Source organism: Coregonus lavaretus (assembly GCF_964263955.1).
Source record: "Coregonus lavaretus genome assembly, chromosome: 2".
NCBI lineage: Eukaryota > Metazoa > Chordata > Actinopteri > Salmoniformes > Salmonidae > Coregonus > Coregonus lavaretus.
Genome location: NC_139989.1, coordinates 18420292 through 18435240, shown reverse-complemented (window position 1 = coordinate 18435240; position 14949 = coordinate 18420292). Strand labels below are relative to the sequence as shown.

At 41.8% G+C, this 14949-nt stretch overlaps 1 protein-coding gene across 1 annotated transcript in view; it reads right to left on the bottom strand.

The window, feature by feature from the left end:
• Positions 1–14322, bottom strand: part of lpin2 (lipin 2) — a 57751-nt gene extending 43429 nt beyond the window's left edge. The window contains exon 1 of the mRNA XM_084141287.1: positions 14238–14322. The gene's annotated coding sequence lies outside the window, so the exon portion shown is untranslated. The remainder of the gene's footprint in view (positions 1–14237) is intronic.
• Positions 14323–14949: the final 627 nt, after the last annotated feature.

Sequence of the window (14949 nt, the reverse complement as noted above, 5' to 3'; positions counted from 1 at the left end):
CAATTTATATTTTTGTTCAGTATAGTTGGAGTCTGTGTGTGTACTTACGTTTGTACCACCGCACGGTAAAGCAACGCACGAGTTGAAAATATTGAACGAATGCGCTACACAGTAAGCACCGCAGCCTAGTGCAGCACCCCCAAAGTAGTGTTGCGGACTGCTCCATTGACAATGAATGACTTCCGCCGGAACGCAATGAGTTTGATGCATCTGGTGGACAAGAGGTCATATTGACTCGAAAAATATAATTCCACTTTGACATTACGGGGTGTTCAGCATTTAATTTTGTATTATAATATTTTTTTTTTGAAAAACTTAATTCCACTTTGACATTATGGGGTATTGTGTGTAGGCCAGTGACACAAAATCTAAATTTAATCTATTTAAAATTCAGGCTGTAACACAACTAAATGTGGAAAAAGTTGAGAGGTGTCAGACAATACTTTCTGAAGGCGCTGTATATGCCTCGACTTTGTCACAGTCACACGTGTAGCACATGGGAATGTGTGAAACTTACTCCTCAGCCTGAAGTGTCCCCACTTGCGCCAGTGAATAGCTAGCTTTTCACGTGGGGCCGACTGGTAAGATGCTTCAGGAAGGCGGTTACGTGTGCTAGCAAGGCAGAGGTCCCGAGTTTGTGCCAGGTATGGGCCGAATCGGGAGGAAGTGGTACTCGCTAAGCATGCAGCGTGACGCCCTTTACACACACATCTGTGTTGTTGCTGAGCTTTTAATTTCAAAGCCCTTGGGGATAAACAAGACTTTGAGATGGGAATGGACTTCACCCTTTTACGTAAATCTGGGCATCCTGTTATGACCATCAAGATCCAATAAATACTGCCTGACTCAGTGTATCTAGTCATAAGACAGGTCCTAATCTGAATCACACTCAAGTGACAAAAAGATAAGCAAAGAGTAACTGATAAGGCCATTGGCTGACATTATAACCAGTGGAAATACAGAGGCAGTGGTCATCATGGCATATAAACTTCAGTTATTATTGAGTTCTTATTAGCCAACAGGATAAATACTCTGGCCTTATCCATTAACACCAGGTAAAACAAAAACAAAACAATTCACCCAGATAAAAATTGTTGTAATGATTACTTTACAATACACTAAGCACAGATTCATGCTAGGATTCATATAGGCCCAATGTAGGTTAAATCTCTATAACCCTGTATTTTGTAATTGCTGGCCATTCTTATCATTAATACCTCTAATATATTTCATTGTGTTCCTACATTTCTTTATGTGCTCCTACATTTTTCAACTTAGGAGCACATGTACGCCTTGTAAAAATGTCAGTATAGAGCCAGGGCCGGATTAATGCAGGGGCTTACCGGGGCTTCCAAGAGGCATTCGAAAAATTACATATAAAAATATATATATACAAAATATTAAGGAAATATAGTGCCTTCGGAAAGTATTCAGACCCCTTGACCTTTTCCACATTTTGTTACGTTACAGCCTTATACTAAAATTGATTAAATAAACAAAAATCCTCAGCAATCTACACACAATGCCCCATGACGACAAAGCGAAAAAAGCTTTTTCAAAATTTTTGCAAATATATTAAAAATAATAAACAGAAATACCTTATTTACATAAGTATTCAGACCCTTTGCTATGAGACCCTAAATTGACCTCAGGTGCATCCTATTTCCATTGATCATCCTTGAGATGTTTCTACAACTTGATTGGAGTCCACCTGTGGTAAATCCAATTGATTGGACATGATTTGGAAAGGCACACACCTGTCTATATTAGGTCCCACAGTTGACAGTGCATGTCAGAGTAAAAACCAAGCCATGAGGTCGAAGGAATTGTCCGGAGAGCTCCGAGACAGGTTGTGTTGAGGCACAGATCTGGGGAACGGTACCAAAAAATGTCTGCTGCATTTAAGGTCCCCAAGAACACAGTGGCCTCCATCACTCTTAAATGGAAGAAGTTTGGAACCACCAAGGCTCTTCCTAGAGCTGGCCGCCCGGCCAAACTGAGCAATCGGGGGAGAAGGGCCTTGGTCAGGGAGGTGACCTAGAACCTGATGGTCACTCTGACAGAGCTCTAGAGTTCCTCTGTGGAGATGGGAGAAACTTCCAGAAGGACAACCATCTCTGCAGCACTCCACCAATCAGGGCTTAATGGTAGAGTGGCCAGATGGAAGCCACTCCTCAGTAAAAGGCACATGACAGCCCGCTTGGAGTTTGCCAAAAGGCACCTAAACAAGATTCTCTGGTCTGATGAAACCAAGATTGAACTCTTTGGCCTGAATGCCAAGCGTCACTTCTGGAGGAAACCTGGCACCATCCATACGGTGAAGCATGGTGGTGGCAGCATCATGCTGTGGGGATGTTTTTCAGCGGCAGGAACTGGGACACTAGTCAGGATCAAGGCAAAGATGAACAGAGCAAAGTACAGAGACATACTTGCGGAAATCCTGCTCCAGAGCGCTCAGGACCTCAGACTGGGGCGAAGGTTCACCTTCCAATGGGACAATGACCCTAAGCACACAGCCAAGACAACGCAGGAGTGGCTTCGGGACAAGTCTCTGAATGTCCTTGAGTGGCCCAGCCAGAGCCCGGAATTGAACCCGATCGAACATCTCTGGAGTGACCTGAAAATAGCTGTGCAGCAACGCTCCCCATCCAACCTGACAGAGCTTGAGAGGATCTGCAGAGAAGAATGGGCGGAACTCCCAAAAAACAGGTGTGCCAAGCTTGTAGCGTCATACCCAAGAAGTCTCGATGCTGTAATCGCTGCCAAAGGTGCTTCAACAAAGTACTGAGTAAAGGGTCTGAATACTTATGTAAATGTGATATTTCCGTATTTTATTTGTATTACATTTGCAAAAATGTCCAAAAACCTATTTTTTCATTCTCATTATGTGGTATTGTGTGTAGATTGGGAGGGAAAAAAACAATTTAATCAATTTTAGAATAAGACTGTAACGTAACAAAATGTGGAAAAAGTCAAGGGGTCTGAATAATTTCTGAAGGCACTGTATACAGCGCCTTGCAAACGTATTCATCCCCCTTGGCGTTTTTCCTATTTTGTTGCATTACAACTTGTAATTTAAATAGATTTTTATTTGGATTTCATGTAATGGACATATACAAAATAGTCCAAATTGGTGAAGTGAAAATAAAAAAATAACTTATTTCAAAAAATTATAAAAAATAAATAACGGAAAAGTGGTGCGTGCATATGTATTCACCCCCTTTGCTATGAAGCCCCTAAGCAAGATCTGGTCCAACCAATTACCTTCAGAAGTCACATAATTAGTTAAATAAAGTCCACCTGTGTGCAATCTAAGTGTCACATGATCTCAGTATATATACACCTGTTCTGAAAGGCCTGTTCTGAGTCTGCAACACCACTTAGCAAGGGGCACCACCAAGCAAGCGGCACAATGAAGACCAAGGAGCTCTCCAAACAGGTCAGGGACAAAGTTGTGGAGAAGTACAGATCAGGGTTGGGTTATAAAAAAATATCAGAAACTTTGAACATCCTACGGAGCACCATTAAATCCATTATTAAAAAATGGAAAGCATATGGCACCACAACAAACCTGTCAAAAGAGGGCCGCCCACCAAAACTCACGGACCAGGCAAGGAGGGCATTAATCAGAGAGGCAACAAAGAGACCAAAGATAACCCTGAAGGAGCTGCAAAACTCCACAGCGGATATTGGAGTATCTGTCCATAGGACCACTTTAAGCCGTGCACTCCACAGAGCTGGGCTTTACGGAAGAGTGTCCAGAAAAAAGCCATTGCTTAAAGAAAAAAATAAGCAAACACGTTTGGTGTTCGCCAAAGGGCATGTGGAGACTCCCCAAACATATGGAAGAAGGTTCTCTGGTCAGATGAGACTAAAATTGAGCTTTTTGGCAATCAAGGAAAACGTTATGTCTGGCGCAAACCCAACACCTCTCATCACCCTGAGAACTCCATCCCCACAGTGAAGCATGGTGGTGGCAGCATCATGCTGTGGGGATGTTTTTCATCGGCAGGGACTGGGAAACTGGTCAGAATTGAAGGAATGATGGATGGCGGCGCTAAATACAGGGAAATTCTTGAGGGAAACCTGTTTCAGTCTTCCAGAGATTTGAGACTGGGACGGAGGTTCACCTTCCAGCAGGACAATGACCCTAAGCATACTGCTAAAGCAACACTTGCGTGGTTTAAGGGGAAACATTTAAATGTCTTGGAATGGCCTAGTCAAAGCCCAGACCTCAATCCAATTGAGAATATGTGGTATGACTTAAAGATTGCTGTACACCAGCGGAACCCATCCAACTTGAAGGAGCTGGAGCAGTTTTGCCTTGAAGAATGGGCAAAAATCCCAGTGGCTAGATGTGCCAAGCTTATAGAGACATACCCAAAGAGACTTGCAGCTGTAATTGCTGCAAAAGGTGGTTCTACAAAGTATTGACTTTGGCGGGGTGAATAGATGATGCACTCTCAAGTTTTCTGTTTTTTTGTCTTATTTGTTGTTTGTTTCACCCCAAAAAATATTTTGCATCTTCAAAGTGGTAGGCATGTTGTGTAAATCAAATAATACAACCCCCAAAAAAATCCATTTTAATTCCAGGTTGTAAGGCAACAAAATAGGAAAAATGCCAAGGGGGGTGAATACTTTCGCAAGCCACTGTAGCTGCCAGAACAGCTTCAATGCGCCTTGGAATAGATTCTACAAGTGGACCTAAACCATGCCAGAAAAATGCACCCCACACCATAACATATACTTTGTATCCCTTGGGTGGAGGCTATGATTTCTTAATCTGGCCCTGCGTAGAGCCCTGCAGTTAATGTTGGTGTAGGCCTAAATGAAACAGCAGAAAGGCATTGAAATATATCAAAAGTTGTAGGGAGGGATTGACTAGTCAATGAAAATATAATATAATAATAATAATATGCCATTTAGCAGACGCTTTTATCCAAAGCAACTTACAGTCATGTGTGCATACATTTTTACGTATGGGTGGTCCCGGGGATCGAACCCACTACCATGGCGTTACAAGCACCATGCTCTACCAATTGAGCTACAGAGGGGCCTATAAGGTCATACTGTTTCCTGACAACCCCATAATAATCACACAATTTGCCATCTGTGTAACTCTAATAACCTGATGGCACTTTTGTTGTTGGTAACAACAGCCTCAGCAAATATTTAGTTTTATCTGCTGCCCCAAACAGTTTAGAGTCAAAGGCTTAGCAGTCCCCTCGTGGCTGCAGCCCGAGCACAGATTACTGCTGCCTACAGCATGGAGGTCAGTTATAGGATGTGTCCCAAATGGCACCCTATTCCCTATGGGCTCTGGTCAAAAGTATTGCACTATGTAGGGAATAGGGTGCCATTTGGGACAGAGCCATAAACAGGGCCACAGTACCACAGAGTTCACTTATAAAAACCAACAGCCAACAGTAACAGTGGCACTTATAAAGCTCTTTTGTTTGGGGAGGATTTTGCTGATCTTGATGCTTTTGGGCCCATTCATTCCCATGTTCCACTGTAGCAGAGTGAGCTGATGGATGGAGAAAACAAATAGATGAAGAACACAATTGAATTGTACTGCATCAACTACAGTTTGGGATGTATCGTTAAGGTCAATGATGTATATAAACCCTGTATTGCTGATGCTATGTTTTGCCCATTGAGGGGCTTTGAAGCCACAGGTTGGCCATATTGGCACTCCCCAGTAGGAGCAGTCCTCCATAGGAATGAACGGAATTCTACAATATTTCAATTAAATGTTTCAAGGACAAAATTATATGTTTAAGTATTTTGTTGTTGTAGTGGGGACAGTAACATTAGTAATCTAAAAACATTTATACTTTAACTTTTTCATTCGGGGCCCCCCTTCCAGCATTGGGGAACATCCCGCGACCCCCATGCGTGCGCACAGGCGCCTATTTCTATGGGTACAAGCACTGTTCCTCTTGTTGGTGGAGAGAATTTAGCAAGTTTAAAGATTACTTCCTGCAATTCTACATATTTTGTCATAGGGTGCAAAGAAAGTTTTGCAGTTTTAAAGCTAATTTTCTAGCAATTCTATACATTTTGTTTGAGTGACTAAAAATGTTCAACAATATCTATGGGCTAAAAAACCTACATAAAAAAACATTAACTGACATGGGCTAGTTGATCTGGACATTTCTGACAAGTTATAATTAGCTCTCTAAGGTACACAATGAATAACATGACAAGAGGAACTGATGATACACTACCCAATTTCAAAATTGCACCTTGTGCATTCTACTATAACAACTTTCAAGAGTAAGTTTAAAACCGGATTGTTTAAGACTCCCGCGTTTAAGACCCCCTGCGCCCCCCCTGCCGACTGGGGGCGCGGTCCACAGTTAGGGAACCACTGCCTTAAAACATCCATAAATGTATCATTCTTGTGCAATTTATTTCTATAGGCTACATTGAGGTTGTTATTTCATTATTTTAGGCTATCTGGCATTAGTGTATAAGCTTCAGGGCCTAACTGTACACGTGCCAAAAAACCTACATGCCAATCGCCAAATGCTTTTGGGAGTGGGCAGAAAAATCTATCCAGGGAGGCAAAAAGGACAATGTCGGAGTTTAATTCAATAACAAAAAATCTGCGAAATGGAGAGTTGAAAATAAAGAGAAGGGAGGGCCTGAAAAGTAATGTTTGATTAAGTGGTAAAATAGGATGATAGTAGTGTTTTGTGTGATGATTTTGAGGTGCTATATAAATTTGTCAGTCACAAGACTGGGACTTCAAGTAGGCCTATGGCACGTCAAGGGAACTGTAGTCTAATGTTCAGATGGGTTAAATGGAAATTGAAATCTGGAGACTTACTCTAGGTCTATAACCTCTCACATTACCATAATATTAACTCTTGCAGAATTAAGCATTTCTTGCAGTAAAATGATACACCAAATGTAGGCTACATTTTTACTTGGGAAGAGGAGTGGAGAAATATGATTTCTTTCAGCATCTTGAGAGAATGCGAATGCGCAGTTAGATACCGTCTGAAGAGGTGCTATCTTTATCAGCATCATAAAAACAGATAATATTTCAACCACATAAAATATGCATCCAAGCCGAACTTAAATGTTATCAGAAACATGTTGGGTAGTTTTCACAGCTTTCCTTACAACAGGTGAAAGTGATGTCATTTGGGCATTTTGCACCAAAACTCTTTCAATGTTTTTTTTTTAGGCCTATTGCATTTTCTACCCGGTCCCAGGGCCATATTAATGCAGGGGCTTACCGAGGCTGAAGCCCCTGGGCCCAGGTCCGTGGGGGCCCAAGAGGCAGCAAAATAAATAAATAAATATATTTTATATATATATATATATATATATATATATATATATATATATATATATTATATATATACAGTATATATTATATATGTAGTATATATTTTATATTTTAACACTGCAACCGCCAACCACAGGAAGACTCAGGAACCCGCTCTCAATGAGTGTAGACAGCCTGTTGCTGCCTGCTGCCGCTCTGCTAAACATCAGATGGGGGAGGAGAGGAGGTAGGGGGCTCACGTGGGTAACTGGGGGACCCCACCTTGATTGGGTAACTAAAAATATAAACTACATGGCCAAAATGCTTGTCGAACATCTCATTCCAAAATCATCTGCATTAATATGGAGTTGGTCCCCCCTTTGCTGCTATAACAGCCTCCACTCTTCTGGGAAGGCTTTCCACTAGATACATCCTCTAAACCCAGATCTGTCCGTCGGACTGCCAGATGGTGAAGCGTGATTCATCACTCCAGAGAACGCGTTTCCACTGCTCCAGAGTCCAATGGCGGCAAGCTTTACACCACTCCAGCTGACGCTTGGCATTGTGCATGGTGATCTTAGGCTTGTGTGCGGCTGGTCGGCCATGGACACCCATTTCATGAAGCTGTCGACAAACAGTTATTGTGCTGATGTTGCTTCCAGAGGCAGTTTGGAGCTCGTAGTGAGTGTTGCAACGCTCACGCGATCGGCGATCCAGTTCTGTGAGCTTGTGTGGCCTACCACTTCGCGACTGAGCCGTTGTTGCTCCTAGATGTTTCCACTTCACAATAACAGCACTTACAGTTGACCGGGGAAGCTCTAGCAGGGCAGAAATTTGACGAACTGACTTGTTGGAAAGGTGGCATCCTATGACGGTGCCACGTTGAAAGTCACTGAGCTCTTCAGTAAGGCCATTCTACTGCCAATGTTTGTCTATGGAGATTGCATGGCTGTGCGCTCGATTTTATACACCTGTCAGCACTAATTTGAAGGGGTGTCCACATCCTTTTGGTCATGTAGTGTATAAAAAAATATTGTGCTAGGGCTTCCCGAGTGGTGCAGTGGTCTAAGGCACTGCATCGCAGTGCTAGAGGCGTTACTACAGACATGGGTTCATTCCCGGGCTGTGCCACAACCGGCCGTGGCCGGGAGTCCCATAGGACGGCGCACAATTGGCCCAGTGTCGTCCGGGTTAGGGGATGGTTAGGCTGGGGGGGGCTTTACTTGGCTCATCGCGCCCTAGCGACTCCTTGTGGTGGGCTGGGTGACTGCAGGCTGTCGCCAGTTGAACGGTGTTTCCTCCGACATATTGGTGCGGCTGGCTTCCGAGTTAAGCTGGCGGGTGTTAAGAAGCACGGTTAGGCGGGTCATGTTTCGGAGGACGCATGAGTCCACCTTCGCCTCTCCGAGCCCATTGGGGAGTTGCAGCGATGACACAAGATTGATTGTTTAGCTTACATCTGCAGGCTGCGGGGCATTTAGGATGTATTCTACCGCAGATCGCTAAAATAATGATTGTGATGACATTTCCTCAATTCAAATATAATGGCGACACTATACCAGTCCAGTGCGAATAGGGCAAAGCTTCATCTTCATAATTCGGTGAGTCAGTGTGCCACTGGAAATTGTATTTAGTAGCCTACTGTAGCCTATGATATACACTGAGTGTACAAAACATTAAGGACACCTGCTCTTTCCATGACAGACTGACCAGGTGAATCTAGGTGAACGCTATGATCCCTTATTGATGTCACTTGTTAATCCACTTCAATCAGTGTAGATGAAGGGGAGGAGACAGGTTAAAGAAGGATTTTTAAGCCTTGAGACAATTGCGACATGGATTGTGTATGTGTGCCATTCAGAGGGTGAATGGGCAAGACAAAATATTTAAGTGCCTTTGAACGGGGTATGGTAGTTGGTGCCAGGCGTACCGGTTTGTGTCAAGAACTGCAATGCTGCTGGGGATTTCACGCTCAACAGTTTCCCATGTGTATCAAGAATGGTCCACCACCCAAAGGACATCCAGCCAACTTGACACAACTGTGGGAAGCATTGGAGTCAACATGGGTTACCATCCCTGTGGAACGCTTTCGAACACCTTGTAGAGTCCATGCCCCGACGAATTGAGGCTGTTCTAAAGGCAAAAGGGGAGGTGCAACTCAATATTAGGAAGGTGTCCTTAATGTTTTTTACACTCAGTGTATAGACTGTAATAATATTGCCTCCTAATATTGTACAATCTGTGTGTTGCTTCATTGGCCTGGGCTATTGTTTGTTTGAATTCAAGACCAGATTGATCTCAGTTTGTCAGTGTCAGAGTAGCCACTTATTTCGGTCATTTCTGTGGAATAAAAAAAAATTAAGCTAATGTTTCTGTCATGTAAATGATATAGAATTGCATGAAATGCAAAAAAAATGGGGCTTATGATTTCTTAATCCATCCCTGCCCGGTCCCTAAATGTCTTTGCTCCGCGAAAGAAGCAGAGATGAAAACTTTACTGATGTCAACTAGTTTGAAGCATTAATTTGACCAATTTATGACATTATTTTGGTGAGCAAGGATCTATTTAGTCTTCTAGGGCAACATACAGTATAATAACAGAAGAGAAGCTGCATGTATCTAATTATAGTCAAGTTGACTAACAAATAGCCTACCAAAATGTCGGAAATTATAAGCAGAAACATAGCCTATCTAAATCAGGCAAAAATAATCCTGCACCCCCTTCCAAAAAAATATTTCCGCTGTCTCTGACTGTAGCATACAGTACATCTATTTTCTATATTAGCGGGTTAGAGTCGGGAGCCTCAGATTTTCACTTTATCACATATAGTCGGGCGGTTGCGGATAGGTTATTAGCAATTGCGGGCGGGTACGGGTGAACAAACAGCTGACCCGTGCACCACTAACACACACACACACACACAGTTGAGGTCATTGCCAAGGTATGTCTCCAAAATTAAATATTTGTGTGTGCAGTGTTTCCCATAGGATTTTTTTTTGCAGTGACGGCAAGGGAAGAGGGAGGTGTGGGGGGTGCATTGCTACTAGCGTTAGCGCAATGACATGCTAGCTGTTCCCATAGACTTCCAGTCATTGAGACAACGACTATCCATTTAAAAGCATGTCTCGGCAGAAATAAATATTTTTTGCAGCGGTGGCAACAATTTAGCAGCAGTGGGCTACTGCTGCTAAATTAATATAGTGGATACACTGGTGTGGTATAGGAAAATGTGTTATTCTTTACACCAAAAGAGGGACACAGAATGCAGCAGAAATGCCTTTATAATGCCACAATAACAGGGTCGTTCCACGAAAAGAGTGCCTTTTGATATTTAAGTTGAAATTGCATTTTGACATGTAACTCCGTTAACCATGTGTCACTTCTAGGAACCCACTTAATCCAAAATGTCTCCAAGTTTTACCATAATTTTAAAGCCCTAGTTATTTTGATTTTGTTGCTTTGACAAAGTCATTTCTGAATATTAGAATATTATTATTTATTTCATGTAATTAGTGATTAATTTACATCTGTCCCTCATTTTAAGGTCAACCCTGTTAGGTGAACTTAACTCATATTAATTTGGTGAAACTATTCCTTTTAAAATATATATTTTTTAAGAAACATTGAACATCTAAAAGTCAAATCACAGAGTAAAAGGAATAGTTCTACAATTTTTTTGGCCATTTTCTGGTGTTTTGTGGTGGAAAACTGAGCCGGTTGAGCATAACACGGCAGCCCTGTTCCCCATAGATAGACAGGCTAGAAATGTTGAAACAATTTCTGTTTTTTGTGAACCTTGCATTCAATTGCCACTCCCTGTTGCACACAACAAGCAACCATTCCCCCTGTCACAAGGGGATTTGTGGCTGATTTAAGAAGAAATCGTCAACCCTGTAACAGTCAACCCTGTAACTGTCAACCCTGTTACTTTTTGGGCACTTAATATAGTATTTTTTTTATTTAACCTCTTGAGATGGGAAAACTTGTTTTTATGAAGTTGAACATGTGCTCTTTATTTTAGAATGTTTTAAATTTTGTGAAATCAAACGTTTTTTTTTTACCAAGTTACACTTCTCAAAAGGTACCAAATTGGTGGAACGACCCAACAATATTTAACCCTCCCGTTGTCCTAGGGTCAAAATGACCCGCCACTGTGTTGAACCAACTTTATTTAATTTTTATATTTTTGGGATCATTTGTGAGAAGGAGGCAGTGAGACTTTAAAGAAAGTATCACTGCCTCCTTCTCACAAATGATCCAAAAAATATAAAAATTAAATAAAGTTGGTTCAAAACAGTGGCGGGTCATTTTGACCCTAGGACAACGGGAGGGTTAAGCACCTTACATGGACAACTTCTTATGAACTTTTTGAGCTGCATACCAGTGCCCTGGACTTTGAACCCAAAGTAAATCTCCAACAGAAACAGTTACTACCAGTAAGTCACAACATTATGTGACTCTGAAAAAAGTACAAATTAAATATGAGAAACCTGATGTTGCTCACAATTTTCTTTTTTTATAATCCATCAGATAAACTAGAAAAACTAACATTTCTGATAAAGTACTGTATAAGTAAACTCATTCAAAAGATATGCACCACAACGTACTCTCTAGTTGCAGACTAATGCAGGAATCCCAACTCACCAGAGTCCAGGAGGACTTTGAGTCCTGGAGATGTGAGTCCTGGTTCTCCACTGAGTCTCTTGGACCAGGGCACCGTACTGAGAGGTCCATTGCTCTCTCCCCGGGGCCCAAGGCCTGTTCACCTCAGAGGGGATAACACTGTACTCTGAGCCCAGGCGGTCTCTACTTACTCTGCCCCTCTCCTCCTGGCTCTGCCACCCTCCACCCAGCCTGTGCCATGCACCGGTCCGGTCCAGAGCCCCTGTGGCCTTTGCCCCCCTCTAAGCCAACACAAACCCTATGAAGGAAATTTACCCCAGACCTGAGCCTTAAAACGCTTACATACCCATTTGAGGGCTTGAACCCCTCCTCTCACCCCGCCCCCGCAGGCACTAGAAAGCGAAATATCAACATGTGCGAAGCCTCATAAGAGACCTTTACAAGACATTAATTGTATGAAACAATAGTCTTTTAAGAAATTGATCAGACTTGTGTGTAAGGTCATACTAAATTAAATTACTCATTTTGGCAACATGGCAAAACAGTACAAATCAGAAAAACAAGAGAAGGATGCTAGGTCTAAATGTTATTTTCTACATAACTTGTGGTTAAGATAAAATAAATGATTCTCTGTTTTCATTTAAATCAGGTTGGTAATTAACATCAAATATGCCCCATGATGTGTAGTTTGCCCTGCCATGGCCTGTTTGAATCAAAGCTGCAGTGGCAAACTCTTTTCATGGACAAAGCAGAAGTTTCCAAAGAAGTTCAAATGACATGTCAGCCATGTTAGAACACATCCATTACATCTAGGTCAGAGACCTGCAGGTAACCTACTACACTCACATTGCCTAATTTAGACAGAAAAATGGCTGGTTTAGCACACAACTATTAAACTGACTGTACATATCTAGGCCTACATGGAAACGTATAGCCTATTGGGTTTGTCATCTAATAATGCAGTAAGAAGTATGAGCCAGTTACAGTAAGTAGAATTTCAGTAAAGCAGACATCAAATCAAGTTTGATGAGGAAACAAACTAACTTTTTCATGCACCCACAAAAGGAAACCACTGCCTTGCTGAGCTCAGTTAATGTGAACTTTAGATTGGCAGGTACAGACAACAGATTTAGTTTTGTTTTCATTTTGAATGTGTCACTTGCATGTGGAGGTATTTTTGTTATTGCACCTGTCAACAACAATAAGCTCCTTCTACCGCACACTATTGGTCCTTGATGGTGTTGTACACCTGATAGTGTAATTAACACATTAATAATACTGTTCTCTTAAATCCAGACACATACAGCATATAATATTCAGTTACAGTCAGACACTGAGGGTAAAGACAAGTTTGCTCTGCCTTATCAACAGGCGTAGCTGTAGAAGACCTGTTATCATCCTTGACTCACTGGCCACTAAGATGGTTAGAGAGCACCTTGGCTAGCGGTAATCTTATTTACCAGATTACAGGGCATATCTGGCTTTTCTTCTCTACTGTAGGCACGTTTATGTACTGTTCCACATCCAAGTGCCCAGCAATGTGCTTTGCAAAGATTGTGTGTTCAGTTCAGGAGCCAATCCCATTGCAAAACATGCCATGAGTTGGGATGAAGTCGTTTTAAAGTCATGCACTGTAAAATGTGCACAACATCAAATAGTGGGCCACCAACTAAAATGTAAACAATAGACTATAGGTAGAGCAAATGCACCCCATTCCATGGCATTTGGCTGCAAGTAGCCTAGCGGTTAGAGCGATTATTATTCAATTCAAGGGGTACATTTCAATGGGTTTGTCTTGAATGCCAAATTGTCATTCAAGACTAGCATTTCTTAAGTAAAAGCTAGCAACATTGTATGTCTACTAAGCTTTATGAGTAAGATTGTGTGATATTGTTGCTGTGTCTATAAACATTTACTGAAATTATGCTATTATCCATTGCCACCCTAGCCACTCTTGACATGCGTAACGTCAGACAAAGTAGAGGCAATTCTAACCTAAATATATGTATAAATATATGTATGTATATTTAATTACAATACAATTTAGAGCTTGATGAGCGAGAGCTAGGCTGCTCATCAGAAGTCTTTAAAAAAAACGTTATTTATACTAGCTAGCTAGCTAGCTTCTTACAGTAACAGTTTATTGTATGCCTGCTACGTTAGCTGACGTTAAGGCTAAACCGATACTGACTGTGTTGCCTAAGCTACATATAGCTAGCCCAGTCAAACGTCAGATTCGTACTAAAGCCTCAATGAAAAACCTACTGTTTCGCAGAGAACTGCAGCGTATCAACTTTACCGGCGAGAGTAGCCTAGTACTTGAATACATACCGTTTGCAGACAGTCATTTGGCAGCCGGTGTCCGTTATTTCTCACCGTGGCAGTTCACCTCAACTCGAGCCTCTACGTAGTTGGCTCGTCTCGCGGCGCTGTGATCTAACCATATGACGAAGCAAACCGTGCTTTCACGTGATACAATGTAACAGTTTCCATCTACTGGCGTTTTACCAGTACAATGTATCAATTTGAGAAATTCCACACAGACTCGCGCTTTTACAATCTAACCTTGTATTATTTTTCATTATTATCACACCATATTATGCAGGCCTATAGCCTACCAAACATAACATGACTCATGAGTTTCAATGCACAGCAACTGCGCAATTCAAACAATTATACCAGTCAAGAGAAGTGACCCATGCAATATCCTCGATAATTGTGTATGAATTACAAGTGTTCATTCACCAAGTGATATTAATTTAAACAAAAATAAACACAATGATGTTGCCTCCAAGCTAATTGGGTGAACTGAGTGACATGTTCTAATATTTGACCTTGCTGTGATTTTACTCTGCTCTGGTTCACTTCAGGTATTCACGTTTAGTTTGTCCTTCACTGCCTCTCTTGCCTATAGACCCATATCATTCCTTTGGTGACTTTGACTTCTATTAGGCCTGTGCATGAGAAACTAATGTTTGTTCAAAAATCGGTCAGTTGTGTATCCCTCAATACACATACTCCTGTTTCATTGGTGAACATATGT